Raw genomic sequence first — 27,613 nt, forward strand, 5'->3', positions numbered from 1 at the left:
CATGCAAAGCGAGCGCTCTACCATTTGAGCTAATTCCCCATTGAGGATTGAGCACTGCAGCTTCATCGTGCCATACGGAGCTTCAGCTCAGGTGGCTCTAATCACAACACCTCCCTTTCAATGTTTTCTGGGCATGTCAACTACAACAAGACCCTTTGGTGCAATCGTAACTCACACGAGACACTTCCGAGCGATTCAAGTCTGGGCCCTACGCAGTACGCCAGGAGAGTGTCACTGGAAGCCCCTTTCAGCTGCTTCTGGAGAAAAGAGATGTCAGACTGGGCCGGGGGACTCTTTGCTGCCATCGGCCAGTATTGTGAGGGTAAGAGGGGAGACAATCACTTCATATGGTCAAACATTGATGAGGTTTGAAGCCAGCGTTAACTTGATAGTACCTGAAAGGTAGTGAGCGGAGAAGTGCAAATAAATCTGGGGTGTGGAACTCCAGGCCTCGAGGGCCGGTGTCCTGCAGGTTTTAGATATCACCCGGGGTCAACACACCTGAATCAAATGATTAGTTCATTACCAGGCCTCTGGAGAACTTCAAGAAATGTTGAGGAGGTAATTTAGCCATTTGAATCCCCTATGATGGATCAAGAATACATCTGAAACCTGCAGGACACCGGCCCTCGAGGCCTGGAGTTCGACACCTGTGAAATAAAGATTTGCCAAAGGAAGCCACATGCATTCAATTGGGACACTGACTAGCAAAGTGTCAAATGGAGAATGCGGGCATCGATCCCGCTACCTCTCGCATGCTAAGCGAGCGCTCTACCATTTGAGCTAACTCCCCTGTGCCGCATGTGTTACTTATTACAGTCTACACTTTGTCCATACTTGCTGTATGATCAAAATAGGGAAGGGGCACATATCCTGAAATCTGCAAAGCGCCCAGGATGTGGCTAAGAGACTAAGGTGGCTCGTTGACAATCCACTGTCATGCTAACGTAACTGAATGCCATCAGCCTTAGAGACAGACTGAGGAGACTGGACATCCAAGGGACTGTGGACTAGAGCCACTGCTAATTCACATTGAATGAAGCCAACTGAGGGAGGTGGTTCTAATCAATATGCTTACCGACCTCCTCCCCTTGGTTTTCAGTGTAGGGCAAGTGGGCCATTAGGTATGTTGCTATTCTGGAAGCAGAAGGTCTTTCTGCTACTGTATTAGCAGACCATTCTCTTTAACATGACCTGTGCAACAAGACCACATGGTGAACTAAAGTGAATACTGAGCCAAAGAAGAGCATTGCATCATGCCTGCTTTGGCAGCCAACCTTACACTGACAAGATGCATCAAAATAAGCAGAAAGAGCTCTCGACGAGGATGGGATTCGAACCCACGCGTGCACAGCACAATGGATTAGCAGTCCATCGCCTTAACCTCTCGGCCACCTCATCTGTCAGACGCTGGTCTTTGCCAGTAGCATTGGGAATTTACGAGGGATAATGTGTGAGCTGATCGCTGGTGCATGGACGCAGGGAGATTGACTCCAGATCCCCGACGAGGGGCTGCGTAACACTTTGGTAGAAGCCTGGAGTGATGCTGGCTTCTTCTTTGAGCCTGTTCTTCTTGGGGGTTGCCAGAGTGGATCGTCTGCCTCCATCTCACCCTGCCCCTAGCATTCTCCTCTGTCACACCAACCCTCTGCATGTCCTACTTGGCTACGTCTATGAACGTTGTCTTTGGTTTTTCTCTTATTCTCCTGCCCAGCAGCTCCGTATTTAACACCCTTTTCCCAGTATATCTTATATCCCTCCTCTGCACATGTGCAAATCACCTCAGCCTTGCTGGCCTATCGTCTGCAAACGGCTCAACCCCAGCTGTCCCTCGCACATGGTCATTTCGAATCTGTTGCATCCTGGGCACTCCCAAGCAAAAGCTTATCATCTTCAACTATGCAGACACAATCTGTGCCACACATCAGAGCAGCTCTCACTACTGTCTTCTAAAGCTTGCCTTTCGCACTTGCTGCTATCCTTGTGTGACAAATCACCCCTGAATTTGCTCTCCACCCACGCCCAATGGATTGGCTACACACTTGGCTTCGGGTCTCCTCGCGGACGTGCAAAAGGGTCCTGGAGAATGCGGGCATCGATCCCGCTGCCTCTCACATGCAAAGCGAGCGCTCTACCATTTGAGCTAATTCCCCATTGAGGATTGAGCACTGCAGCTTCATCGTGCCATACGGAGCTTCAGCTCAGGTGGCTCTAATCACAACACCTCCCTTTCAATGTTTTCTGGGCATGTCAACTACAACAAGACCCTTTGGTGCAATCGTAACTCACACGAGACACTTCCGAGCGATTCAAGTCTGGGCCCTACGCAGTACGCCAGGAGAGTGTCACTGGAAGCCCCTTTCATCTGCTTCTGGAGAAAAGAGATGTCAGACTGGGCCGGGGGACTCTTTGCTGCCATCGGCCAGTATTGTGAGGGTAAGAGGGGAGACAATCACTTCATATGGTCAAACATTGATGAGGTTTGAAGCCAGCGTTAACTTGATAGTACCTGGAAGGTAGTGAGCGGAGAAGTGCAAATAAATCTGGGGTGTGGAACTCCAGGCCTCGAGGGCCGGTGTCCTGCAGGTTTTAGATATCACCCGGGGTCAACACACCTGAATCAAATGATTAGTTCATTACCAGGCCTCTGGAGAACTTCAAGAAATGTTGAGGAGGTAATTTAGCCATTTGAATCCCCTATGATGGATCAAGAATACATCTGAAACCTGCAGGACACCGGCCCTCGAGGCCTGGAGTTCGACACCTGTGAAATAAAGATTTGCCAAAGGAAGCCACATGCATTCAATTGGGACACTGACTAGCAAAGTGTCAAATGGAGAATGCGGGCATCGATCCTGCTACCTCTCGCATGCTAAGCGAGCGCTCTACCATTTGAGCTAACTCCCCTGTGCCGCATGTGTTACTTATTACAGTCTACACTTTGTCCATACATGCTGTATGATCAAAATAGGGAAGGGGCACAAATCCTGAAATCTGCAAAGCGCCCAGGATGTGGCTAAGAGGCTAAGGTGGCTCATTGACAATCCACTGTCATGCTAACGTAACTGAATGCCATCAGCCTTAGAGACAGACTGAGGAGACTGGACATCCAAGGGACTGTGGACTAGAGCCACTGCTAATTCACATTGAATGAAGCCAACTGAGGGAGGTGGTTCTAATCATTATGCTTACCGACCTCCTCCCCTTGGTTTTCAGTGTAGGGCAAGTGGGCCATTAGGTATGTTGCTATTCTGGAAGCAGAAGGTCTTTCTGCTACTGTATTAGCAGACCATTCTGTTTAACATGACCTGTGCAACAAGACCACATGGTGAACTAAAGTGAATACTGAGCCAAAGAAGAGCATTGCATCATGCCTGCTTTGGCAACCAACCTTACACTGACAAGATGCATCACAATAAGTAGAAAGAGCTCTCGACAAGGATGGGATTCGAACCCACGCGTGCACAGCACAATGGATTAGCAGTCCATCGCCTTAACCTCTCGGCCAACTCATCTTCCAGACGCTGGGCTTTGCCAGTAGCATTGGGAATTTACGAGGGATAATGTGTGAGCTGATCGCTGGTGTATGGACGCAGGGAGATTTACTCCAGATCCCCGACGAGGGGCTGCGTAACACTTTGGTAGAAGCCTGGAGTGATGCTGGCTTCTTCTTTGAGCCTGTTCTTCTTGGGGGTTGCCAGAGTGGATCGTCTGCCTCCATCTCACCCTGCCCCTAGCATTCTCCTCTGTCACACCAACCCTCTGCATGTCCTACTTGGCTACGTCTATGAACGTTGTCTTTGGTTTTTCTCTTATTCTCCTGCCCAGCAGCTCCGTATTTAACACCCTTTTCCCAGTATATCTTATATCCCTCCTCTGCACATGTGCAAATCACCTCAGCCTTGCTGGCCTATCGTCTGCAAATGGCTCAACCCCAGCTGTCCCTCGCACATGGTCATTTCGAATCTGTTGCATCCTGGACACTCCCAAGCAAAAGCTTATCATCTTCAACTATGCAGACACAATCTGTGCCACACATCAGAGCAGCTCTCACTACCGTCTTCTAAAGCTTGCCTTTCGCACTTGCTGCTATCCTTGTGTGACAAATCACCCCTGAATTTGCTCTCCACCCACGCCCAATGGATTGGCTACACACTTGGCTTCGGGTCTCCTCGCGGACGTGCAAAAGGGTCCTGGAGAATGCGGGCATCGATCCCGCTGCCTCTCACATGCAAAGCGAGCGCTCTACCATTTGAGCTAATTCCCCATTGAGGATTGAGCACTGCAGCTTCATCGTGCCATACGGAGCTTCAGCTCAGGTGGCTCTAATCACAACACCTCCCTTTCAATGTTTTCTGGGCATGTCAACTACAACAAGACCCTTTGGTGCAATCGTAACTCACACGAGACACTTCCGAGCGATTCAAGTCTGGGCCCTACGCAGTACGCCAGGAGAGTGTCACTGGAAGCCCCTTTCATCTGCTTCTGGAGAAAAGAGATGTCAGACTGGGCCGGGGGACTCTTTGCTGCCATCGGCCAGTATTGTGAGGGTAAGAGGGGAGACAATCACTTCATATGGTCAAACATTGATGAGGTTTGAAGCCAGCGTTAACTTGATAGTACCTGAAAGGTAGTGAGCGGAGAAGTGCAAATAAATCTGGGGTGTGGAACTCCAGGCCTCGAGGGCCGGTGTCCTGCAGGTTTTAGATATCACTCGGGGTCAACACACCTGAATCAAATGATTAGTTCATTACCAGGCCTCTGGAGAACTTCAAGAAATGTTGAGGAGGTAATTTAGCCATTTGAATCCCCTATGATGGATCAAGAATACATCTGAAACCTGCAGGACACCGGCCCTCGAGGCCTGGAGTTCGACACCTGTGAAATAAAGATTTGCCAAAGGAAGCCACATGCATTCAATTGGGACACTGACTAGCAAAGTGTCAAATGGAGAATGCGGGCATCGATCCCGCTACCTCTCGCATGCTAAGCGAGCGCTCTACCATTTGAGCTAACTCCCCTGTGCCGCATGTGTTACTTATTACAGTCTACACTTTGTCCATACTTGCTGTATGATCAAAATAGGGAAGGGGCACATATCCTGAAATCTGCAAAGCGCCCAGGATGTGGCTAAGAGACTAAGGTGGCTCGTTGACAATCCACTGTCATGCTAACGTAACTGAATGCCATCAGCCTTAGAGACAGACTGAGGTGACTGGACATCCAAGGGACTGTGGACTAGAGCCACTGCTAATTCACATTGAATGAAGCCAACTGAGGGAGGTGGTTCTAATCAATATGCTTACCGACCTCCTCCCCTTGGTTTTCAGTGTAGGGCAAGTGGGCCATTAGGTATGTTGCTATTCTGGAAGCAGAAGGTCTTTCTGCTACTGTATTAGCAGACCATTCTCTTTAAAATGACCTGTGCAACAAGACCACATGGTGAACTAAAGTGAATACTGAGCCAAAGAAGAGCATTGCATCATGCCTGCTTTGGCAGCCAACCTTACACTGACAAGATGCATCAAAATAAGCAGAAAGAGCTCTCGACGAGGATGGGATTCGAACCCACGCGTGCACAGCACAATGGATTAGCAGTCCATCGCCTTAACCTCTCGGCCACCTCATCTGCCAGACGCTGGTCTTTGCCAGTAGCATTGGAAATTTACGAGGGATAATGTGTGAGCTGATCGCTGGTGCATGGACGCAGGGAGATTGACTCCAGATCCCCGACGAGGGGCTGCGTAACACTTTGGTAGAAGCCTGGAGTGATGCTGGCTTCTTCTTTGAGCCTGTTCTTCTTGGGGGTTGCCAGAGTGGATCGTCTGCCTCCATCTCACCCTGCCCCTAGCATTCTCCTCTGTCACACCAACCCTCTGCATGTCCTACTTGGCTACGTCTATGAACGTTGTCTTTGGTTTTTCTCTTATTCTCCTGCCCAGCAGCTCCGTATTTAACACCCTTTTCCCAGTATATCTTATATCCCTCCTCTGCACATGTGCAAATCACCTCAGCCTTGCTGGCCTATCGTCTGCAAACGGCTCAACCCCAGCTGTCCCTCGCACATGGTCATTTCGAATCTGTTGCATCCTGGGCACTCCCAAGCAAAAGCTTATCATCTTCAACTATGCAGACACAATCTGTGCCACACATCAGAGCAGCTCTCACTACTGTCTTCTAAAGCTTGCCTTTCGCACTTGCTGCTATCCTTGTGTGACAAATCACCCCTGAATTTGCTCTCCACCCACGCCCAATGGATTGGCTACACACTTGGCTTCGGGTCTCCTCGCGGACGTGCAAAAGGGTCCTGGAGAATGCGGGCATCGATCCCGCTGCCTCTCACATGCAAAGCGAGCGCTCTACCATTTGAGCTAATTCCCCATTGAGGATTGAGCACTGCAGCTTCATCGTGCCATACGGAGCTTCAGCTCAGGTGGCTCTAATCACAACACCTCCCTTTCAATGTTTTCTGGGCATGTCAACTACAACAAGACCCTTTGGTGCAATCGTAACTCACACGAGACACTTCCGAGCGATTCAAGTCTGGGCCCTACGCAGTACGCCAGGAGAGTGTCACTGGAAGCCCCTTTCATCTGCTTCTGGAGAAAAGAGATGTCAGACTGGGCCGGGGGACTCTTTGCTGCCATCGGCCAGTATTGTGAGGGTAAGAGGGGAGACAATCACTTCATATGGTCAAACATTGATGAGGTTTGAAGCCAGCGTTAACTTGATAGTACCTGGAAGGTAGTGAGCGGAGAAGTGCAAATAAATCTGGGGTGTGGAACTCCAGGCCTCGAGGGCCGGTGTCCTGCAGGTTTTAGATATCACCCGGGGTCAACACACCTGAATCAAATGATTAGTTCATTACCAGGCCTCTGGAGAACTTCAAGAAATGTTGAGGAGGTAATTTAGCCATTTGAATCCCCTATGATGGATCAAGAATACATCTGAAACCTGCAGGACACCGGCCCTCGAGGCCTGGAGTTCGACACCTGTGAAATAAAGATTTGCCAAAGGAAGCCACATGCATTCAATTGGGACACTGACTAGCAAAGTGTCAAATGGAGAATGCGGGCATCGATCCTGCTACCTCTCGCATGCTAAGCGAGCGCTCTACCATTTGAGCTAACTCCCCTGTGCCGCATGTGTTACTTATTACAGTCTACACTTTGTCCATACATGCTGTATGATCAAAATAGGGAAGGGGCACAAATCCTGAAATCTGCAAAGCGCCCAGGATGTGGCTAAGAGGCTAAGGTGGCTCATTGACAATCCACTGTCATGCTAACGTAACTGAATGCCATCAGCCTTAGAGACAGACTGAGGAGACTGGACATCCAAGGGACTGTGGACTAGAGCCACTGCTAATTCACATTGAATGAAGCCAACTGAGGGAGGTGGTTCTAATCATTATGCTTACCGACCTCCTCCCCTTGGTTTTCAGTGTAGGGCAAGTGGGCCATTAGGTATGTTGCTATTCTGGAAGCAGAAGGTCTTTCTGCTACTGTATTAGCAGACCATTCTGTTTAACATGACCTGTGCAACAAGACCACATGGTGAACTAAAGTGAATACTGAGCCAAAGAAGAGCATTGCATCATGCCTGCTTTGGCAACCAACCTTACACTGACAAGATGCATCACAATAAGTAGAAAGAGCTCTCGACAAGGATGGGATTCGAACCCACGCGTGCACAGCACAATGGATTAGCAGTCCATCGCCTTAACCTCTCGGCCAACTCATCTTCCAGACGCTGGGCTTTGCCAGTAGCATTGGGAATTTACGAGGGATAATGTGTGAGCTGATCGCTGGTGTATGGACGCAGGGAGATTTACTCCAGATCCCCGACGAGGGGCTGCGTAACACTTTGGTAGAAGCCTGGAGTGATGCTGGCTTCTTCTTTGAGCCTGTTCTTCTTGGGGGTTGCCAGAGTGGATCGTCTGCCTCCATCTCACCCTGCCCCTAGCATTCTCCTCTGTCACACCAACCCTCTGCATGTCCTACTTGGCTACGTCTATGAACGTTGTCTTTGGTTTTTCTCTTATTCTCCTGCCCAGCAGCTCCGTATTTAACACCCTTTTCCCAGTATATCTTATATCCCTCCTCTGCACATGTGCAAATCACCTCAGCCTTGCTGGCCTATCGTCTGCAAATGGCTCAACCCCAGCTGTCCCTCGCACATGGTCATTTCGAATCTGTTGCATCCTGGACACTCCCAAGCAAAAGCTTATCATCTTCAACTATGCAGACACAATCTGTGCCACACATCAGAGCAGCTCTCACTACCGTCTTCTAAAGCTTGCCTTTCGCACTTGCTGCTATCCTTGTGTGACAAATCACCCCTGAATTTGCTCTCCACCCACGCCCAATGGATTGGCTACACACTTGGCTTCGGGTCTCCTCGCGGACGTGCAAAAGGGTCCTGGAGAATGCGGGCATCGATCCCGCTGCCTCTCACATGCAAAGCGAGCGCTCTACCATTTGAGCTAATTCCCCATTGAGGATTGAGCACTGCAGCTTCATCGTGCCATACGGAGCTTCAGCTCAGGTGGCTCTAATCACAACACCTCCCTTTCAATGTTTTCTGGGCATGTCAACTACAACAAGACCCTTTGGTGCAATCGTAACTCACACGAGACACTTCCGAGCGATTCAAGTCTGGGCCCTACGCAGTACGCCAGGAGAGTGTCACTGGAAGCCCCTTTCATCTGCTTCTGGAGAAAAGAGATGTCAGACTGGGCCGGGGGACTCTTTGCTGCCATCGGCCAGTATTGTGAGGGTAAGAGGGGAGACAATCACTTCATATGGTCAAACATTGATGAGGTTTGAAGCCAGCGTTAACTTGATAGTACCTGAAAGGTAGTGAGCGGAGAAGTGCAAATAAATCTGGGGTGTGGAACTCCAGGCCTCGAGGGCCGGTGTCCTGCAGGTTTTAGATATCACTCGGGGTCAACACACCTGAATCAAATGATTAGTTCATTACCAGGCCTCTGGAGAACTTCAAGAAATGTTGAGGAGGTAATTTAGCCATTTGAATCCCCTATGATGGATCAAGAATACATCTGAAACCTGCAGGACACCGGCCCTCGAGGCCTGGAGTTCGACACCTGTGAAATAAAGATTTGCCAAAGGAAGCCACATGCATTCAATTGGGACACTGACTAGCAAAGTGTCAAATGGAGAATGCGGGCATCGATCCCGCTACCTCTCGCATGCTAAGCGAGCGCTCTACCATTTGAGCTAACTCCCCTGTGCCGCATGTGTTACTTATTACAGTCTACACTTTGTCCATACTTGCTGTATGATCAAAATAGGGAAGGGGCACATATCCTGAAATCTGCAAAGCGCCCAGGATGTGGCTAAGAGACTAAGGTGGCTCGTTGACAATCCACTGTCATGCTAACGTAACTGAATGCCATCAGCCTTAGAGACAGACTGAGGTGACTGGACATCCAAGGGACTGTGGACTAGAGCCACTGCTAATTCACATTGAATGAAGCCAACTGAGGGAGGTGGTTCTAATCAATATGCTTACCGACCTCCTCCCCTTGGTTTTCAGTGTAGGGCAAGTGGGCCATTAGGTATGTTGCTATTCTGGAAGCAGAAGGTCTTTCTGCTACTGTATTAGCAGACCATTCTCTTTAAAATGACCTGTGCAACAAGACCACATGGTGAACTAAAGTGAATACTGAGCCAAAGAAGAGCATTGCATCATGCCTGCTTTGGCAGCCAACCTTACACTGACAAGATGCATCAAAATAAGCAGAAAGAGCTCTCGACGAGGATGGGATTCGAACCCACGCGTGCACAGCACAATGGATTAGCAGTCCATCGCCTTAACCTCTCGGCCACCTCATCTGCCAGACGCTGGTCTTTGCCAGTAGCATTGGAAATTTACGAGGGATAATGTGTGAGCTGATCGCTGGTGCATGGACGCAGGGAGATTGACTCCAGATCCCCGACGAGGGGCTGCGTAACACTTTGGTAGAAGCCTGGAGTGATGCTGGCTTCTTCTTTGAGCCTGTTCTTCTTGGGGGTTGCCAGAGTGGATCGTCTGCCTCCATCTCACCCTGCCCCTAGCATTCTCCTCTGTCACACCAACCCTCTGCATGTCCTACTTGGCTACGTCTATGAACGTTGTCTTTGGTTTTTCTCTTATTCTCCTGCCCAGCAGCTCCGTATTTAACACCCTTTTCCCAGTATATCTTATATCCCTCCTCTGCACATGTGCAAATCACCTCAGCCTTGCTGGCCTATCGTCTGCAAACGGCTCAACCCCAGCTGTCCCTCGCACATGGTCATTTCGAATCTGTTGCATCCTGGACACTCCCAAGCAAAAGCTTATCATCTTCAACTATGCAGACACAATCTGTGCCACACATCAGAGCAGCTCTCACTACCGTCTTCTAAAGCTTGCCTTTCGCACTTGCTGCTATCCTTGTGTGACAAATCACCCCTGAATTTGCTCTCCACCCACGCCCAATGGATTGGCTACACACTTGGCTTCGGGTCTCCTCGCGGACGTGCAAAAGGGTCCTGGAGAATGCGGGCATCGATCCCGCTGCCTCTCACATGCAAAGCGAGCGCTCTACCATTTGAGCTAATTCCCCATTGAGGATTGAGCACTGCAGCTTCATCGTGCCATACGGAGCTTCAGCTCAGGTGGCTCTAATCACAACACCTCCCTTTCAATGTTTTCTGGGCATGTCAACTACAACAAGACCCTTTGGTGCAATCGTAACTCACACGAGACACTTCCGAGCGATTCAAGTCTGGGCCCTACGCAGTACGCCAGGAGAGTGTCACTGGAAGCCCCTTTCATCTGCTTCTGGAGAAAAGAGATGTCAGACTGGGCCGGGGGACTCTTTGCTGCCATCGGCCAGTATTGTGAGGGTAAGAGGGGAGACAATCACTTCATATGGTCAAACATTGATGAGGTTTGAAGCCAGCGTTAACTTGATAGTACCTGAAAGGTAGTGAGCGGAGAAGTGCAAATAAATCTGGGGTGTGGAACTCCAGGCCTCGAGGGCCGGTGTCCTGCAGGTTTTAGATATCACCCGGGGTCAACACACCTGAATCAAATGATTAGTTCATTACCAGGCCTCTGGAGAACTTCAAGAAATGTTGAGGAGGTAATTTAGCCATTTGAATCCCCTATGATGGATCAAGAATACATCTGAAACCTGCAGGACACCGGCCCTCGAGGCCTGGAGTTCGACACCTGTGAAATAAAGATTTGCCAAAGGAAGCCACATGCATTCAATTGGGACACTGACTAGCAAAGTGTCAAATGGAGAATGCGGGCATCGATCCCGCTACCTCTCGCATGCTAAGCGAGCGCTCTACCATTTGAGCTAACTCCCCTGTGCCGCATGTGTTACTTATTACAGTCTACACTTTGTCCATACTTGCTGTATGATCAAAATAGGGAAGGGGCACATATCCTGAAATCTGCAAAGCGCCCAGGATGTGGCTAAGAGACTAAGGTGGCTCGTTGACAATCCACTGTCATGCTAACGTAACTGAATGCCATCAGCCTTAGAGACAGACTGAGGTGACTGGACATCCAAGGGACTGTGGACTAGAGCCACTGCTAATTCACATTGAATGAAGCCAACTGAGGGAGGTGGTTCTAATCAATATGCTTACCGACCTCCTCCCCTTGGTTTTCAGTGTAGGGCAAGTGGGCCATTAGGTATGTTGCTATTCTGGAAGCAGAAGGTCTTTCTGCTACTGTATTAGCAGACCATTCTCTTTAACATGACCTGTGCAACAAGACCACATGGTGAACTAAAGTGAATACTGAGCCAAAGAAGAGCATTGCATCATGCCTGCTTTGGCAGCCAACCTTACACTGACAAGATGCATCAAAATAAGCAGAAAGAGCTCTCGACGAGGATGGGATTCGAACCCACGCGTGCACAGCACAATGGATTAGCAGTCCATCGCCTTAACCTCTCGGCCACCTCATCTGCCAGACGCTGGTCTTTGCCAGTAGCATTGGAAATTTACGAGGGATAATGTGTGAGCTGATCGCTGGTGCATGGACGCAGGGAGATTGACTCCAGATCCCCGACGAGGGGCTGCGTAACACTTTGGTAGAAGCCTGGAGTGATGCTGGCTTCTTCTTTGAGCCTGTTCTTCTTGGGGGTTGCCAGAGTGGATCGTCTGCCTCCATCTCACCCTGCCCCTAGCATTCTCCTCTGTCACACCAACCCTCTGCATGTCCTACTTGGCTACGTCTATGAACGTTGTCTTTGGTTTTTCTCTTATTCTCCTGCCCAGCAGCTCCGTATTTAACACCCTTTTCCCAGTATATCTTATATCCCTCCTCTGCACATGTGCAAATCACCTCAGCCTTGCTGGCCTATCGTCTGCAAACGGCTCAACCCCAGCTGTCCCTCGCACATGGTCATTTCGAATCTGTTGCATCCTGGACACTCCCAAGCAAAAGCTTATCATCTTCAACTATGCAGACACAATCTGTGCCACACATCAGAGGAGCTCTCACTACCGTCTTCTAAAGCTTGCCTTTCGCACTTGCTGCTATCCTTGTGTGACAAATCACCCCTGAATTTGCTCTCCACCCACGCCCAATGGATTGGCTACACACTTGGCTTCGGGTCTCCTCGCGGACGTGCAAAAGGATCCTGGAGAATGCGGGTATCGATCCCGCTGCCTCTCACATGCAAAGCGAGCGCTCTACCATTTGAGCTAATTCCCCATTGAGGATTGAGCACTGCAGCTTCATCGTGCCATACGGAGCTTCAGCTCAGGTGGCTCTAATCACAACACCTCCCTTTCAATGTTTTCTGGGCATGTCAACTACAACAAGACCCTTTGGTGCAATCGTAACTCACACGAGACACTTCCGAGCGATTCAAGTCTGGGCCCTACGCAGTACGCCAGGAGAGTGTCACTGGAAGCCCCTTTCAGCTGCTTCTGGAGAAAAGAGATGTCAGACTGGGCCGGGGGACTCTTTGCTGCCATCGGCCAGTATTGTGAGGGTAAGAGGGGAGACAATCACTTCATATGGTCAAACATTGATGAGGTTTGAAGCCAGCGTTAACTTGATAGTACCTGGAAGGTAGTGAGCGGAGAAGTGCAAATAAATCTGGGGTGTGGAACTCCAGGCCTCGAGGGCCGGTGTCCTGCAGGTTTTAGATATCACCCGGGGTCAACACACCTGAATCAAATGATTAGTTCATTACCAGGCCTCTGGAGAACTTCAAGAAATGTTGAGGAGGTAATTTAGCCATTTGAATCCCCTATGATGGATCAAGAATACATCTGAAACCTGCAGGACACCGGCCCTCGAGGCCTGGAGTTCGACACCTGTGAAATAAAGATTTGCCAAAGGAAGCCACATGCATTCAATTGGGACACTGACTAGCAAAGTGTCAAATGGAGAATGCGGGCATCGATCCCGCTACCTCTCGCATGCTAAGCGAGCGCTCTACCATTTGAGCTAACTCCCCTGTGCCGCATGTGTTACTTATTACAGTCTACACTTTGTCCATACATGCTGTATGATCAAAATAGGGAAGGGGCACAAATCCTGAAATCTGCAAAGCGCCCAGGATGTGGCTAAGAGGCTAAGGTGGCTCGTTGACAATCCACTGTCATGCTAACGTAACTGAATGCCATCAGCCTTAGAGACAGACTGAGGAGACTGGACATCCAAGGGACTGTGGACTAGAGCCACTGCTAATTCACATTGAATGAAGCCAACTGAGGGAGGTGGTTCTAATCAATATGCTTACCGACCTCCTCCCCTTGGTTTTCAGTGTAGGGCAAGTGGGCCATTAGGTATGTTGCTATTCTGGAAGCAGAAGGTCTTTCTGCTACTGTATTAGCAGACCATTCTCTTTAACATGACCTGTGCAACAAGACCACATGGTGAACTAAAGTGAATACTGAGCCAAAGAAGAGCATTGCATCATGCCTGCTTTGGCAGCCAACCTTACACTGACAAGATGCATCAAAATAAGCAGAAAGAGCTCTCGACGAGGATGGGATTCGAACCCACGCGTGCACAGCACAATGGATTAGCAGTCCATCGCCTTAACCTCTCGGCCACCTCATCTGCCAGACGCTGGTCTTTGCCAGTAGCATTGGGAATTTACGAGGGATAATGTGTGAGCTGATCGCTGGTGCATGGACGCAGGGAGATTGACTCCAGATCCCCGACGAGAGGCTGCGTAACACTTTGGTAGAAGCCTGGAGTGATGCTGGCTTCTTCTTTGAGCCTGTTCTTCTTGGGGGTTGCCAGAGTGGATCGTCTGCCTCCATCTCACCCTGCCCCTAGCATTCTCCTCTGTCACACCAACCCTCTGCATGTCCTACTTGGCTACGTCTATGAACGTTGTCTTTGGTTTTTCTCTTATTCTCCTGCCCAGCAGCTCCGTATTTAACACCCTTTTCCCAGTATATCTTATATCCCTCCTCTGCACATGTGCAAATCACCTCAGCCTTGCTGGCCTATCGTCTGCAAACGGCTCAACCCCAGCTGTCCCTCGCACATGGTCATTTCGAATCTGTTGCATCCTGGACACTCCCAAGCAAAAGCTTATCATCTTCAACTATGCAGACACAATCTGTGCCACACATCAGAGGAGCTCTCACTACCGTCTTCTAAAGCTTGCCTTTCGCACTTGCTGCTATCCTTGTGTGACAAATCACCCCTGAATTTGCTCTCCACCCACGCCCAATGGATTGGCTACACACTTGGCTTCGGGTCTCCTCGCGGACGTGCAAAAGGGTCCTGGAGAATGCGGGTATCGATCCCGCTGCCTCTCACATGCAAAGCGAGCGCGCTACCATTTGAGCTAATTCCCCATTGAGGATTGAGCACTGCAGCTTCATCGTGCCATACGGAGCTTCAGCTCAGGTGGCTCTAATCACAACACCTCCCTTTCAATGTTTTCTGGGCATGTCAACTACAACAAGACCCTTTGGTGCAATCGTAACTCACACGAGACACTTCCGAGCGATTCAAGTCTGGGCCCTACGCAGTACGCCAGGAGAGTGTCACTGGAAGCCCCTTTCAGCTGCTTCTGGAGAAAAGAGATGTCAGACTGGGCCGGGGGACTCTTTGCTGCCATCGGCCAGTATTGTGAGGGTAAGAGGGGAGACAATCACTTCATATGGTCAAACATTGATGAGGTTTGAAGCCAGCGTTAACTTGATAGTACCTGAAAGGTAGTGAGCGGAGAAGTGCAAATAAATCTGGGGTGTGGAACTCCAGGCCTCGAGGGCCGGTGTCCTGCAGGTTTTAGATATCACTCGGGGTCAACACACCTGAATCAAATGATTAGTTCATTACCAGGCCTCTGGAGAACTTCAAGAAATGTTGAGGAGGTAATTTAGCCATTTGAATCCCCTATGATGGATCAAGAATACATCTGAAACCTGCAGGACACCGGCCCTCGAGGCCTGGAGTTCGACACCTGTGAAATAAAGATTTGCCAAAGGAAGCCACATGCATTCAATTGGGACACTGACTAGCAAAGTGTCAAATGGAGAACGCGGGCATCGATCCCGCTACCTCTCGCATGCTAAGCGAGCGCTCTACCATTTGAGCTAACTTCCCTGTGCCGCATGTGTTACTTATTACAGTCTACACTTTGTCCATACTTGCTGTATGATCAAAATAGGGAAGGGGCACAAATCCTGAAATCTGCAAAGCGCCCAGGATGTGGCTAAGAGACTAAGGTGGCTCGTTGACAATCCACTGTCATGCTAACGTAACTGAATGCCATCAGCCTTAGAGACAGACTGAGGAGACTGGACATCCAAGGGACTGTGGACTAGAGCCACTGCTAATTCACATTGAATGAAGCCAACTGAGGGAGGTGGTTCTAATCAATATGCTTACCGACCTCCTCCCCTTGGTTTTCAGTGTAGGGCAAGTGGGCCATTAGGTATGTTGCTATTCTGGAAGCAGAAGGTCTTTCTGCTACTGTATTAGCAGACCATTCTCTTTAACATGACCTGTGCAACAAGACCACATGGTGAACTAAAGTGAATACTGAGCCAAAGAAGAGCATTGCATCATGCCTGCTTTGGCAGCCAACCTTACACTGACAAGATGCATCAAAATAAGCAGAAAGAGCTCTCGACGAGGATGGGATTCGAACCCACGCGTGCACAGCACAATGGATTAGCAGTCCATCGCCTTAACCTCTCGGCCACCTCATCTGCCAGACGCTGGTCTTTTCCAGTAGCTGGTCTTTGCCAGTAGCATTGGGAATTTACGAGGGATAATGTGTGAGCTGATCGCTGGTGTATGGACGCAGGGAGATTGACTCCAGATCCCCGACGAGGGGCTGCGTAACACTTTGGTAGAAGCCTGGAGTGATGCTGGCTTCTTCTTTGAGCCTGTTCTTCTTGGGGGTTGCCAGAGTGGATCGTCTGCCTCCATCTCACCCTGCCCCTAGCATTCTCCTCTGTCACACCAACCCTCTGCATGTCCTACTTGGCTACGTCTATGAACGTTGTCTTTGGTTTTTCTCTTATTCTCCTGCCCAGCAGCTCCGTATTTAACACCCTTTTCCCAGTATATCTTATATCCCTCCTCTGCACATGTGCAAATCACCTCAGCCTTGCTGGCCTATCGTCTGCAAACGGCTCAACCCCAGCTGTCCCTCGCACATGGTCATTTCGAATCTGTTGCATCCTGGACACTCCCAAGCAAAAGCTTATCATCTTCAACTATGCAGACACAATCTGTGCCACACATCAGAGCAGCTCTCACTACCGTCTTCTAAAGCTTGCCTTTCGCACTTGCTGCTATCCTTGTGTGACAAATCACCCCTGAATTTGCTCTCCACCCACGCCCAATGGATTGGCTACACACTTGGCTTCGGGTCTCCTCGCGGACGTGCAAAAGGGTCCTGGAGAATGCGGGCATCGATCCCGCTGCCTCTCACATGCAAAGCGAGCGCTCTACCATTTGAGCTAATTCCCCATTGAGGATTGAGCACTGCAGCTTCATCGTGCCATACGGAGCTTCAGCTCAGGTGGCTCTAATCACAACACCTCCCTTTCAATGTTTTCTGGGCATGTCAACTACAACAAGACCCTTTGGTGCAATCGTAACTCACACGAGACACTTCCGAGCGATTCAAGTCTGGGCCCTACGCAGTACGCCAGGAGAGTGTCACTGGAAGCCCCTTTCAGCTGCTTCTGGAGAAAAGAGATGTCAGACTGGGCCGGGGGACTCTTTGCTGCCATCGGCCAGTATTGTGAGGGTAAGAGGGGAGACAATCACTTCATATGGTCAAACATTGATGAGGTTTGAAGCCAGCGTTAACTTGATAGTACCTGGAAGGTAGTGAGCGGAGAAGTGCAAATAAATCTGGGGTGTGGAACTCCAGGCCTCGAGGGCCGGTGTCCTGCAGGTTTTAGATATCACCCGGGGTCAACACACCTGAATCAAATGATTAGTTCATTACCAGGCCTCTGGAGAACTTCAAGAAATGTTGAGGAGGTAATTTAGCCATTTGAATCCCCTATGATGGATCAAGAATACATCTGAAACCTGCAGGACACCGGCCCTCGAGGCCTGGAGTTCGACACCTGTGAAATAAAGATTTGCCAAAGGAAGCCACATGCATTCAATTGGGACACTGACTAGCAAAGTGTCAAATGGAGAATGCGGGCATCGATCCCGCTACCTCTCGCATGCTAAGCGAGCGCTCTACCATTTGAGCTAACTCCCCTGTGCCGCATGTGTTACTTATTACAGTCTACACTTTGTCCATACATGCTGTATGATCAAAATAGGGAAGGGGCACAAATCCTGAAATCTGCAAAGCGCCCAGGATGTGGCTAAGAGGCTAAGGTGGCTCGTTGACAATCCACTGTCATGCTAACGTAACTGAATGCCATCAGCCTTAGAGACAGACTGAGGAGACTGGACATCCAAGGGACTGTGGACTAGAGCCACTGCTAATTCACATTGAATGAAGCCAACTGAGGGAGGTGGTTCTAATCAATATGCTTACCGACCTCCTCCCCTTGGTTTTCAGTGTAGGGCAAGTGGGCCATTAGGTATGTTGCTATTCTGGAAGCAGAAGGTCTTTCTGCTACTGTATTAGCAGACCATTCTCTTTAACATGACCTGTGCAACAAGACCACATGGTGAACTAAAGTGAATACTGAGCCAAAGAAGAGCATTGCATCATGCCTGCTTTGGCAACCAACCTTACACTGACAAGATGCATCACAATAAGTAGAAAGAGCTCTCGACAAGGATGGGATTCGAACCCACGCGTGCACAGCACAATGGATTAGCAGTCCATCGCCTTAACCTCTCGGCCAACTCATCTTCCAGACGCTGGGCTTTGCCAGTAGCATTGGGAATTTACGAGGGATAATGTGTGAGCTGATCGCTGGTGTATGGACGCAGGGAGATTTACTCCAGATCCCCGACGAGGGGCTGCGTAACACTTTGGTAGAAGCCTGGAGTGATGCTGGCTTCTTCTTTGAGCCTGTTCTTCTTGGGGGTTGCCAGAGTGGATCGTCTGCCTCCATCTCACCCTGCCCCTAGCATTCTCCTCTGTCACACCAACCCTCTGCATGTCCTACTTGGCTACGTCTATGAACGTTGTCTTTGGTTTTTCTCTTATTCTCCTGCCCAGCAGCTCCGTATTTAACACCCTTTTCCCAGTATATCTTATATCCCTCCTCTGCACATGTGCAAATCACCTCAGCCTTGCTGGCCTATCGTCTGCAAACGGCTCAACCCCAGCTGTCCCTCGCACATGGTCATTTCGAATCTGTTGCATCCTGGACACTCCCAAGCAAAAGCTTATCATCTTCAACTATGCAGACACAATCTGTGCCACACATCAGAGCAGCTCTCACTACCGTCTTCTAAAGCTTGCCTTTCGCACTTGCTGCTATCCTTGTGTGACAAATCACCCCTGAATTTGCTCTCCACCCACGCCCAATGGATTGGCTACACACTTGGCTTCGGGTCTCCTCGCGGACGTGCAAAAGGGTCCTGGAGAATGCAGGCATCGATCCCGCTGCCTCTCACATGCAAAGCGAGCGCTCTACCATTTGAGCTAATTCCCCATTGAGGATTGAGCACTGCAGCTTCATCGTGCCATACGGAGCTTCAGCTCAGGTGGCTCTAATCACAACACCTCCCTTTCAATGTTTTCTGGGCATGTCAACTACAACAAGACCCTTTGGTGCAATCGTAACTCACACGAGACACTTCCGAGCGATTCAAGTCTGGGCCCTACGCAGTACGCCAGGAGAGTGTCACTGGAAGCCCCTTTCAGCTGCTTCTGGAGAAAAGAGATGTCAGACTGGGCCGGGGGACTCTTTGCTGCCATCGGCCAGTATTGTGAGGGTAAGAGGGGAGACAATCACTTCATATGGTCAAACATTGATGAGGTTTGAAGCCAGCGTTAACTTGATAGTACCTGAAAGGTAGTGAGCGGAGAAGTGCAAATAAATCTGGGGTGTGGAACTCCAGGCCTCGAGGGCCGGTGTCCTGCAGGTTTTAGATATCACCCGGGGTCAACACACCTGAATCAAATGATTAGTTCATTACCAGGCCTCTGGAGAACTTCAAGAAATGTTGAGGAGGTAATTTAGCCATTTGAATCCCCTATGATGGATCAAGAATACATCTGAAACCTGCAGGACACCGGCCCTCGAGGCCTGGAGTTCGACACCTGTGAAATAAAGATTTGCCAAAGGAAGCCACATGCATTCAATTGGGACACTGACTAGCAAAGTGTCAAATGGAGAATGCGGGCATCGATCCCGCTACCTCTCGCATGCTAAGCGAGCGCTCTACCATTTGAGCTAACTCCCCTGTGCCACATGTGCTACTTATTACAGTCTACACTTTGTCCATACTTGCTGTATGATCAAAATAGGGAAGGGGCACAAATCCTGAAATCTGCAAAGCGCCCAGGATGTGGCTAAGAGACTAAGGTGGCTCGTTGACAATCCACTGTCATGCTAACGTAACTGAATGCCATCAGCCTTAGAGACAGACTGAGGAGACTGGACATCCAAGGGACTGTGGACTAGAGCCACTGCTAATTCACATTGAATGAAGCCAAATGAGGGAGGTGGTTCTAATCAATATGCTTACCGACCTCCTCCCCTTGGTTTTCAGTGTAGGGCAAGTGGGCCATTAGGTATGTTGCTATTCTGGAAGCAGAAGGTCTTTCTGCTACTGTATTAGCAGACCATTCTCTTTAACATGACCTGTGCAACAAGACCACATGGTGAACTAAAGTGAATACTGAGCCAAAGAAGAGCATTGCATCATGCCTGCTTTGGCAGCCAACCTTACACTGACAAGATGCATCAAAATAAGCAGAAAGAGCTCTCGACGAGGACGGGATTCGAACCCACGCGTGCACAGCACAATGGATTAGCAGTCCATCGCCTTAACCTCTCGGCCACCTCATCTGCCAGACGCTGGTCTTTGCCAGTAGCATTGGGAATTTACGAGGAATGGCTCAACCCCAGCTGTCCCTCGCACATGGTCATTTCGAATCTGTTGCATCCTGGACACTCCCAAGCAAAAGCTTATCATCTTCAACTATGCAGACACAATCTGTGCCACACATCAGAGCAGCTCTCACTACCGTCTTCTAAAGCTTGCCTTTCGCACTTGCTGCTATCCTTGTGTGACAAATCACCCCTGAATTTGCTCTCCACCCACGCCCAATAGATCGTCCGTTATTGAGCCCTCTCAATAACGAACGTCATTTCGCCCATACAGTTATCTATGCTGTCCAGTTTAGTTCTGAATTCACTAAACTCGGAGCGCAATGACCAAAGTTCAGCTAACACCGTGCTAAGGTCACCCATGCTACTAGCGCTAGCAGCCCCCTCCCTTTTTTCAGGCATTGCCAAAATATCGGTTTTAACTGGTTTTTGGGAACCGTGTTTACGGGTGAAATTATCACAGTCCTTGAGATTAGTCGTTTTTGACATTTTCCAATAGCAATTAAGTTTCTAGTTTTGGCTTGTTCTGGGTTTTTAATGCAGGTTACACGGAGCAACCACTTTATGCTGCCATCTTGGTCTGCAGCTCCATAGCGCCCCCCATGCACCTCATTTTACTGTGTACAGTGACAATAACCCGCTAACATACGTCATGAAGTCAGCGAAACTTAATGCAGCTGGACACCGCTGGGTGTTGGCAGATTATCGGTTCACTCTTAAGTACAGGCCAGGGGCAGCGAATCGAGATGCATATTTCTTATGAAGAAGAGGAAAGCCCATTAAAGACATCATGCAGGAATGCACAGAGGAATGTCAGCAGGATGCCATTGAATGCATTGGGAAAACTGTCACCTTTAATGTCAACGCGTTTCCAGAGGGATGCATCGTCTCAGAACCAATTCAGCCATTTTCAGTTGACGACATCAGAGACGCCCAGGATGCAGACATAGCCATAAACCGAGTTTTGTCCCTGAAGAGAACACACACCTACCTGAAGCATAAAGAAAAGATGGCGGCGAGTGAGGCAGTTAGGTACCTTCTTCGGCAGTGGCCCCATTTGCAGATTGATGGAGATGGCATTCTGAGGCGTAAGACCACAAGGAGAATGCAGTTAGTTGTTCCTGACTCATTAAAGCCCATGGTCTATAAACATCTACATGGGGAGATGGGACATTTAGGAGCAGACAGGATGGTTGCTCTCACCAGGGAGCACTTTTTCTGGCCTAAAATGAGGCAGGAAATGGAGCACTATGTCACTCAGGTGTGTCGCTGTATAAAGAAGAAGAAGCCTAAAAGAATAACCAGAACCTCAATTCAGAGCATTGAAACATCTGCGCCGTTTGAGATGATATCCATTGACTATCTGCATTTGGACAAGTGCACAGGAGGTGAAGAATACATACTCGTAGTTGTGGATCATTGTGGATCACCAAATTTGCCCAGGCATATGCGACAAGGGACAAGTCTGGGAAGACTGCGGCAAGAAAGCTCTTTGATGACTTTATCATGCGCTTCGGTTTCCCATCCAAAATACACCATGACCAGGGGAAAGAATTTGAGAACAATCTTTTCTGCAAGCTTCAAGGCTACTGTGGTATCAGCCATTCTCGTACCTCCCCGTACCACCCACAGGCCAATCCTGCAGAGCACTTCAATAGGACACTCCTAGGTATGCTCCGGACACTTGATGAATCTCAGAAGTCAAGATGGAAAGACCATTTGAACAAAGTAGTTCATGCCTACAACTCGACTGTGCATGAAGCAACAGGATTTTCTCCATTCTTCCTTCTCTTTGGCCGTGAACCAACCTTGCCTAACGACCTGCTCTTCCCAAAAAGAGAAGAAGAGAAGAGTCAATCACACAGTGGCTATGCAGAGAAATGGAGAGGAGTTATGCAAGAGGCCTATGCAATTGCGAGGCAGAACATGAGAAAGAGTGCAAGAAGGGGACAGAAAAACTACAATCAACGTGGATGGAGCTCTGTGCTTCAGCCAGGTGACCATGTCTTGGTGAGAAATCTCACACGCAGAGGAGGTCCTGGGAAACTGCGCAGCTATTGGGAGGATATGATTCATCTCATCACCGAAAGGAAAGGTCCTGATAGTCCAGTGTATGTGGTTGAGCCATTGCAGGGGACAGGAAGAAGACGAGTGTTACACCGTAACTGTATAAAAGGCTCTGGGATTTTATGTCTATGTTCTGCAATATTGTGTGGGGTGGAGTCGTGGGAAATGACGTAGGCAGAAGTTGGGGGTTACGCGATGCTACTCGAGAAGGGGAGAGTGTTTTCCGTGTTAGTTCTGTTTACCTTGTAAGCTGTGTTCCTGGTTGGCATTCTTCACGGTGATGCTCCGAGTGTTAAGTTCATGACTGGAAGTAAGTTTCCTTAAATATGTTTATTTTCCGATTCTGATGTTGGCCGCGGCTTTAGTTACATTCTACCGCGTTGTAGCACCGCATTTTCATCTCGTGACAACAGGCATGTGCCGCTGGCCGCCGCCATTATGTAGTAATTTTATTCGGCCACACGATGGCGCCAAAGTCCCTTTGTTTACAGTTAGAGTGGATGTTGCGGCTATGTATGACATTCTCACTGTGTTTATTGTGTCCTTTCTGTGTTTGGAGCAAGAGATGTAAGATTGGCATAGTTCAAATCATATATGTTGTGTTATGTGTATATTCAGATGGATGTGTTGGTTTATTTCATTTAATTCTTTATGTTTATCTTAGTGAAGCTGTTGCTGTATATATTTATATACTCATGGCAACTTGTTTGTTATTACAGACTGCTGGCAACACTGAGCATCTGGTGGCAATAAAACAGCTGGCGGTGACAATCCAGCAAAGTGGAAGCCTGTTGTCCTCCTTCCTGTATCCTGACCGATACACCATCCTGTTAGCTGCTGAACCTAAAAGAACTAGCCCTCACCAAGTACTCCTCAACAGTAACCTACTGTTGCCGTGTCCTTACCTGGTTGACGAGTCTGGGGTGTGCGAAAGCAGCCTGAAAGAGAAAAGCCGTGGAAACAAACGGAGGCAGTCAGCAAGAAGACATCATCAGACCAAGCCCGATACTGACCAAATGGACACAGGCAGTTCTAGTGAAGACGACTGTCACATGTGGACAGCACTCAGATATGCTGATCCACCCCTCAACCCAGAAGCAGAGGATTTCTGCCCCCGGAGTGAAGCACTCGGAGAGAAGTCTGAGCCTGCTTTCAGAGCAGAGGGGCATCCTGAAGAGGAACAGGTGGAGGAGAGACGCAGTTTGGAGGAGGAGGTTGAAGCTCCAGCTGTTGGACCCGAGAGTGAGCAGAGTGATGCTGAGACATGGAGGCACAAGCCAAAGAGAATGAGTCAGCCCCGGCGTGTCTACACATATGAAAAACTAGGCCAGCCAACCGTCCAGCAGTGGAGCACGTGCCCTGTCAGTGTGAACATCCATCCATCATTCCTCTGCCCCACCATCATTCATGTATCCTTTACAGTATGAATAGATATAACAGAAAAACACAGACTCAACTTCACAAGAGAGTTTAATCTAAGCGTAACATTACAGTTCATGTTGATGTGGTATTGACACAGTTAAAAGAAAAACAGGTACTCTGAGCATTATTACTATAATAAATAGAGGGAAGGTTTATCATTCTAGCATCAAAGAGTTAAGACCGTAGTGGGTACAATATGGGTTTAATGAACTCATGGTTTTGAAGTGTGTAATCACATGATGTTGGGGTGTAAATGGTATTTTCCTTGTTCACCAATACTTCGAGGGGTAGCCCACCCTTCAGTACAAAAGGACTATGAACATATAGTTTTGTATCGTGACCATGAGAGACTTGTCCTGAGATACTAACAGATGGTAAAACCTCTCACCCAGTAATGTGTAATATGTGTGGAAATACTTGTTTTTCACTCATCTTCGGTTAAATGTTCTATTTTTGGTAAAATGTCAAAGATTAGAAAGAAAATGTGCGGCAACATTTTTCTTTTGTGGGGGAGAGTGTCGCGCTCTAAAAGTAGTTATAAAACTTACATTTTTCTGAATCGTTGGGAAAATCTTTAAAGACTATTCTTATTTAATTGTGTTTTGTTTTTGGACACATTTCTAGTTAACTTTCGTAGTTTACTGGCTCCAGGAGGTCAGAGTTCAGACGTGTGATGTCATCAGTAAGCGCAGAAGAAAAAACAGTGTCTGAGACGTGAGAGAGCGATGTTTTGCTGATGACACGCTATGCTGCCTGTAAACTCCAAACCTGAACTGAGGAGAATAAAGTTGCAAAGAAAAGGAGAGTGCAGTCATGTCTCTCTGAGGGTGCAACACTCATGCACTCAAAGACTGAACCTAAACTGGAAGACTAACGTGGAGTCTCACGCAATGATCGCGCGCCGGTGGAGGCGTCACCATTAAGTAGCTCCCTCCGCTGACGCTGATCCACTGCAGGTGTGTGGCATCCTCCTTGGGCGTGGCCAGTCATCCACAGGCCTGACGGTGCCTGTAGCCCCGCCTCCTGGCCACAGCCACAACCACAACCACAACCACAACCACACACATACACATACACATACATAGACACATGGAACAAAACCCCAGACAGCAGAACAGAGCACCCACCAAATAATACCAATAATAATAATAATACCAATAATAGTCCACACTTCTCACTGACCCCGAGTCCCCAGAGCTGGGTCCGTGACAGTGAGACGCCTGCATGTGGGAATGATAACCCACTGTCTATATCCCTGCAACGTCTGTCGGTCGGTCAGTATGAGTGAGGGAGGAGGCTGGTCCACCGACGGCCTGCTCAGATGTTCGCTATTGGCTTACACTGAACCCAAATGAAACCTCACAGCGCTGTTTCACACTGTGAAGCATCAGCCAGACATTCAGCACGCAGTAGGCGCTGAAAGCTTCACCACAGCAAGCCTGCATGCTGTACCCCCGTGGGACATGCCCACCGCCAAATGTCACGGCGTGTGACCGAGACACGCCGACCAGTGTGACAAAACCGCAGCGAGAACACACGGCTCTTTAAAAGGTGATGACCAGACAACAAGGCCTCACAGAAACAGATGTACAATCTACACACACACACACACACACACACACACACACACACACACACACACACACACAGACACACACACACACACACACACACACACACAGACACACACACATGGCATCATTGTAAAAGCAGATCACTTTCTGCTTGTACACACACAGCATTCCTTCAAGGGATATATATGTCTGCCACACACACACACACACACAGACACACACACACACAGACACACACACACACACACACACAGACACACACACACACACACACACACACACACACACACACACACACACAGACACACACACACACACACACACAGACACACACACACACACACACACAGACACACACACACACAGACACACACACACACACACACACAGACACACACACACACAGACACACACACACACAGACACACACACACACACACACACACACACACACACACAGAGTTGTGAATTGTGCATGACATCATTATAAACACAGATCACTTCCAGGCTCGGTTTTCTTCCACCTGTGAGTTACTGTTCCAGCACACACTCATGTTTCCATCCACCCAGAGGACGCTACATCCACTCACATCCACCCGTTGCACCCAGAAAAGTGAAACTACATCTGCTGCCTCATTAACTCCTGCCCCACCCTAAACCTGAGCTCGGCTGCAGTCAGCTCACAGTTAATGTCCTGAAATGGATGAAAACCTCAGTGTGGTTCAGTGCGGACAGGTGATGACAGGTCTGCTGTCTGCAGCTTGTTTTGTGGTTTGGGTGAAGTTTAACAAGCTTTGCCTCCTTCCAGGATTTACTTTGGACCCGACTCTATCACCTGTCACTCCAACTAAGTGTCACATCACAATGTGTTATTGCTGGACAGCAGAGCAAAATGAGTCAATTTTACAATTAAGGCTCTAAAACTGGGCCATTCCCATTCTGTTGGCCAGAGTCATGTGACTCTCTGGCTTTCTTTTGCAGTCACAAAAATGAGCAAAGTCAATCTGAGGAGATGGAGCAAGGTGCATACAGGTCCTCCACACTTGAGTTCCTTCATTTTGTTTACAGCACTTTTATTCTGACTTTTTCAGTCTCTGATGGTGCTGAAACCTGCAGCAGTGAGTCAGTGCCCACAGCCGTTTACAGCCTGTGATTGTGCTGTTGGAGCCTTTTTCATGACATCACATGACCAATAATGTGACTGCTGTGAGGTCACTGTACTGACAGGCAGAATCAGCTTCACTGAGTGAAACTGGGATTTTATTTGGGTGTTACTAACAGCGTGGGGCTGAGAGGCTACATGGATGACCGTTGTAAAAGTACCATGTTTTTACCATGGACGCATTTAGCTATGCTAACCCTGGGCTGCTGATTGATGTTAATACCAACATAAGTGGGCTCTCATGCATGTTGACATTGCTGCAAACACACTGATGATGATTAAGCCTGCCCAGTCCAGGAGTTAACTCATCGAACAGTCAGACATTACAAACCAGCAGCGTATCATCATCATAACGAAGACTTTGTTTATTCTACTGCTGGACTATATCACACAGGCTCAGTCCATCACAGTATTCCCTCATTCGTCCTTCAGCTTTCAAACTAATGATTTTGGAAAAACCCAAATGTGATGCAAGGACCCAGGAATGCATTATGTCAGTGCAAGGCCTCACAACGATATAAATACAAACACATGTGTGTGTGTGTGTTTAACACCCCGCAGCAGCATCGCATCACGCCCCGACAGGGCTGAAATATCAAACATGTGTTAACACCCAACTGTCTCTCTCACACACACACACACACACGTGCACACACACACACAGATACACACACACACGCACACGTGCACACACACACACAGATACACACACACACACACACGTGCACACACACACACAGATACACACACACACGCACACGTGCACACACACACACAGATACACACACACACACACACGTGCACAGATACACACACACACACACACAGACACACACACACACACACACAGACACACACACACAGATACACACACACACACACACAGACACACACACACACAC

The 27,613-nt window shown here is 48.8% G+C and overlaps 18 non-coding genes across 18 annotated transcripts; all 18 read right to left on the bottom strand.

The window, feature by feature from the left end:
* Positions 1-720: 720 nt before the first annotated feature.
* Positions 721-793, bottom strand: trnaa-agc (transfer RNA alanine (anticodon AGC)). Its single transcript has one exon. It is a non-coding gene; the product is annotated as a tRNA-Ala (tRNA).
* Positions 794-1,319: 526 nt separating this feature from the next.
* trnas-gcu (transfer RNA serine (anticodon GCU)) lies at positions 1,320-1,401 on the bottom strand. The gene has a single exon. It is a non-coding gene; the product is annotated as a tRNA-Ser (tRNA).
* Positions 1,402-3,433: 2,032 nt separating this feature from the next.
* Positions 3,434-3,515, bottom strand: trnas-gcu (transfer RNA serine (anticodon GCU)). Its single transcript has one exon. It is a non-coding gene; the product is annotated as a tRNA-Ser (tRNA).
* Positions 3,516-4,948: 1,433 nt separating this feature from the next.
* trnaa-agc (transfer RNA alanine (anticodon AGC)) lies at positions 4,949-5,021 on the bottom strand. Its single transcript has one exon. It is a non-coding gene; the product is annotated as a tRNA-Ala (tRNA).
* Positions 5,022-5,547: 526 nt separating this feature from the next.
* On the bottom strand, positions 5,548-5,629 carry trnas-gcu (transfer RNA serine (anticodon GCU)). The gene has a single exon. It is a non-coding gene; the product is annotated as a tRNA-Ser (tRNA).
* A 2,032-nt stretch (positions 5,630-7,661) lies between these two features.
* trnas-gcu (transfer RNA serine (anticodon GCU)) lies at positions 7,662-7,743 on the bottom strand. Its single transcript has one exon. It is a non-coding gene; the product is annotated as a tRNA-Ser (tRNA).
* Positions 7,744-9,176: 1,433 nt separating this feature from the next.
* On the bottom strand, positions 9,177-9,249 carry trnaa-agc (transfer RNA alanine (anticodon AGC)). Its single transcript has one exon. It is a non-coding gene; the product is annotated as a tRNA-Ala (tRNA).
* Positions 9,250-9,775: 526 nt separating this feature from the next.
* On the bottom strand, positions 9,776-9,857 carry trnas-gcu (transfer RNA serine (anticodon GCU)). Its single transcript has one exon. It is a non-coding gene; the product is annotated as a tRNA-Ser (tRNA).
* A 1,433-nt stretch (positions 9,858-11,290) lies between these two features.
* Positions 11,291-11,363, bottom strand: trnaa-agc (transfer RNA alanine (anticodon AGC)). Its single transcript has one exon. It is a non-coding gene; the product is annotated as a tRNA-Ala (tRNA).
* Positions 11,364-11,889: 526 nt separating this feature from the next.
* Positions 11,890-11,971, bottom strand: trnas-gcu (transfer RNA serine (anticodon GCU)). Its single transcript has one exon. It is a non-coding gene; the product is annotated as a tRNA-Ser (tRNA).
* A 679-nt stretch (positions 11,972-12,650) lies between these two features.
* trnaa-ugc (transfer RNA alanine (anticodon UGC)) lies at positions 12,651-12,723 on the bottom strand. The gene has a single exon. It is a non-coding gene; the product is annotated as a tRNA-Ala (tRNA).
* Positions 12,724-13,404: 681 nt separating this feature from the next.
* Positions 13,405-13,477, bottom strand: trnaa-agc (transfer RNA alanine (anticodon AGC)). Its single transcript has one exon. It is a non-coding gene; the product is annotated as a tRNA-Ala (tRNA).
* Positions 13,478-14,003: 526 nt separating this feature from the next.
* Positions 14,004-14,085, bottom strand: trnas-gcu (transfer RNA serine (anticodon GCU)). The gene has a single exon. It is a non-coding gene; the product is annotated as a tRNA-Ser (tRNA).
* Positions 14,086-16,117: 2,032 nt separating this feature from the next.
* trnas-gcu (transfer RNA serine (anticodon GCU)) lies at positions 16,118-16,199 on the bottom strand. Its single transcript has one exon. It is a non-coding gene; the product is annotated as a tRNA-Ser (tRNA).
* A 1,450-nt stretch (positions 16,200-17,649) lies between these two features.
* Positions 17,650-17,722, bottom strand: trnaa-agc (transfer RNA alanine (anticodon AGC)). The gene has a single exon. It is a non-coding gene; the product is annotated as a tRNA-Ala (tRNA).
* Positions 17,723-18,248: 526 nt separating this feature from the next.
* Positions 18,249-18,330, bottom strand: trnas-gcu (transfer RNA serine (anticodon GCU)). The gene has a single exon. It is a non-coding gene; the product is annotated as a tRNA-Ser (tRNA).
* Positions 18,331-19,763: 1,433 nt separating this feature from the next.
* Positions 19,764-19,836, bottom strand: trnaa-agc (transfer RNA alanine (anticodon AGC)). The gene has a single exon. It is a non-coding gene; the product is annotated as a tRNA-Ala (tRNA).
* A 526-nt stretch (positions 19,837-20,362) lies between these two features.
* trnas-gcu (transfer RNA serine (anticodon GCU)) lies at positions 20,363-20,444 on the bottom strand. Its single transcript has one exon. It is a non-coding gene; the product is annotated as a tRNA-Ser (tRNA).
* Between the last annotated feature and the right edge of the window lie 7,169 nt (positions 20,445-27,613).

The sequence above is a fragment of the Neolamprologus brichardi genome, chromosome 12, assembly GCF_056152115.1.
Source record: "Neolamprologus brichardi isolate AB-2024 chromosome 12, ASM5615211v1, whole genome shotgun sequence".
Taxonomy (NCBI): domain Eukaryota; kingdom Metazoa; phylum Chordata; class Actinopteri; order Cichliformes; family Cichlidae; genus Neolamprologus; species Neolamprologus brichardi.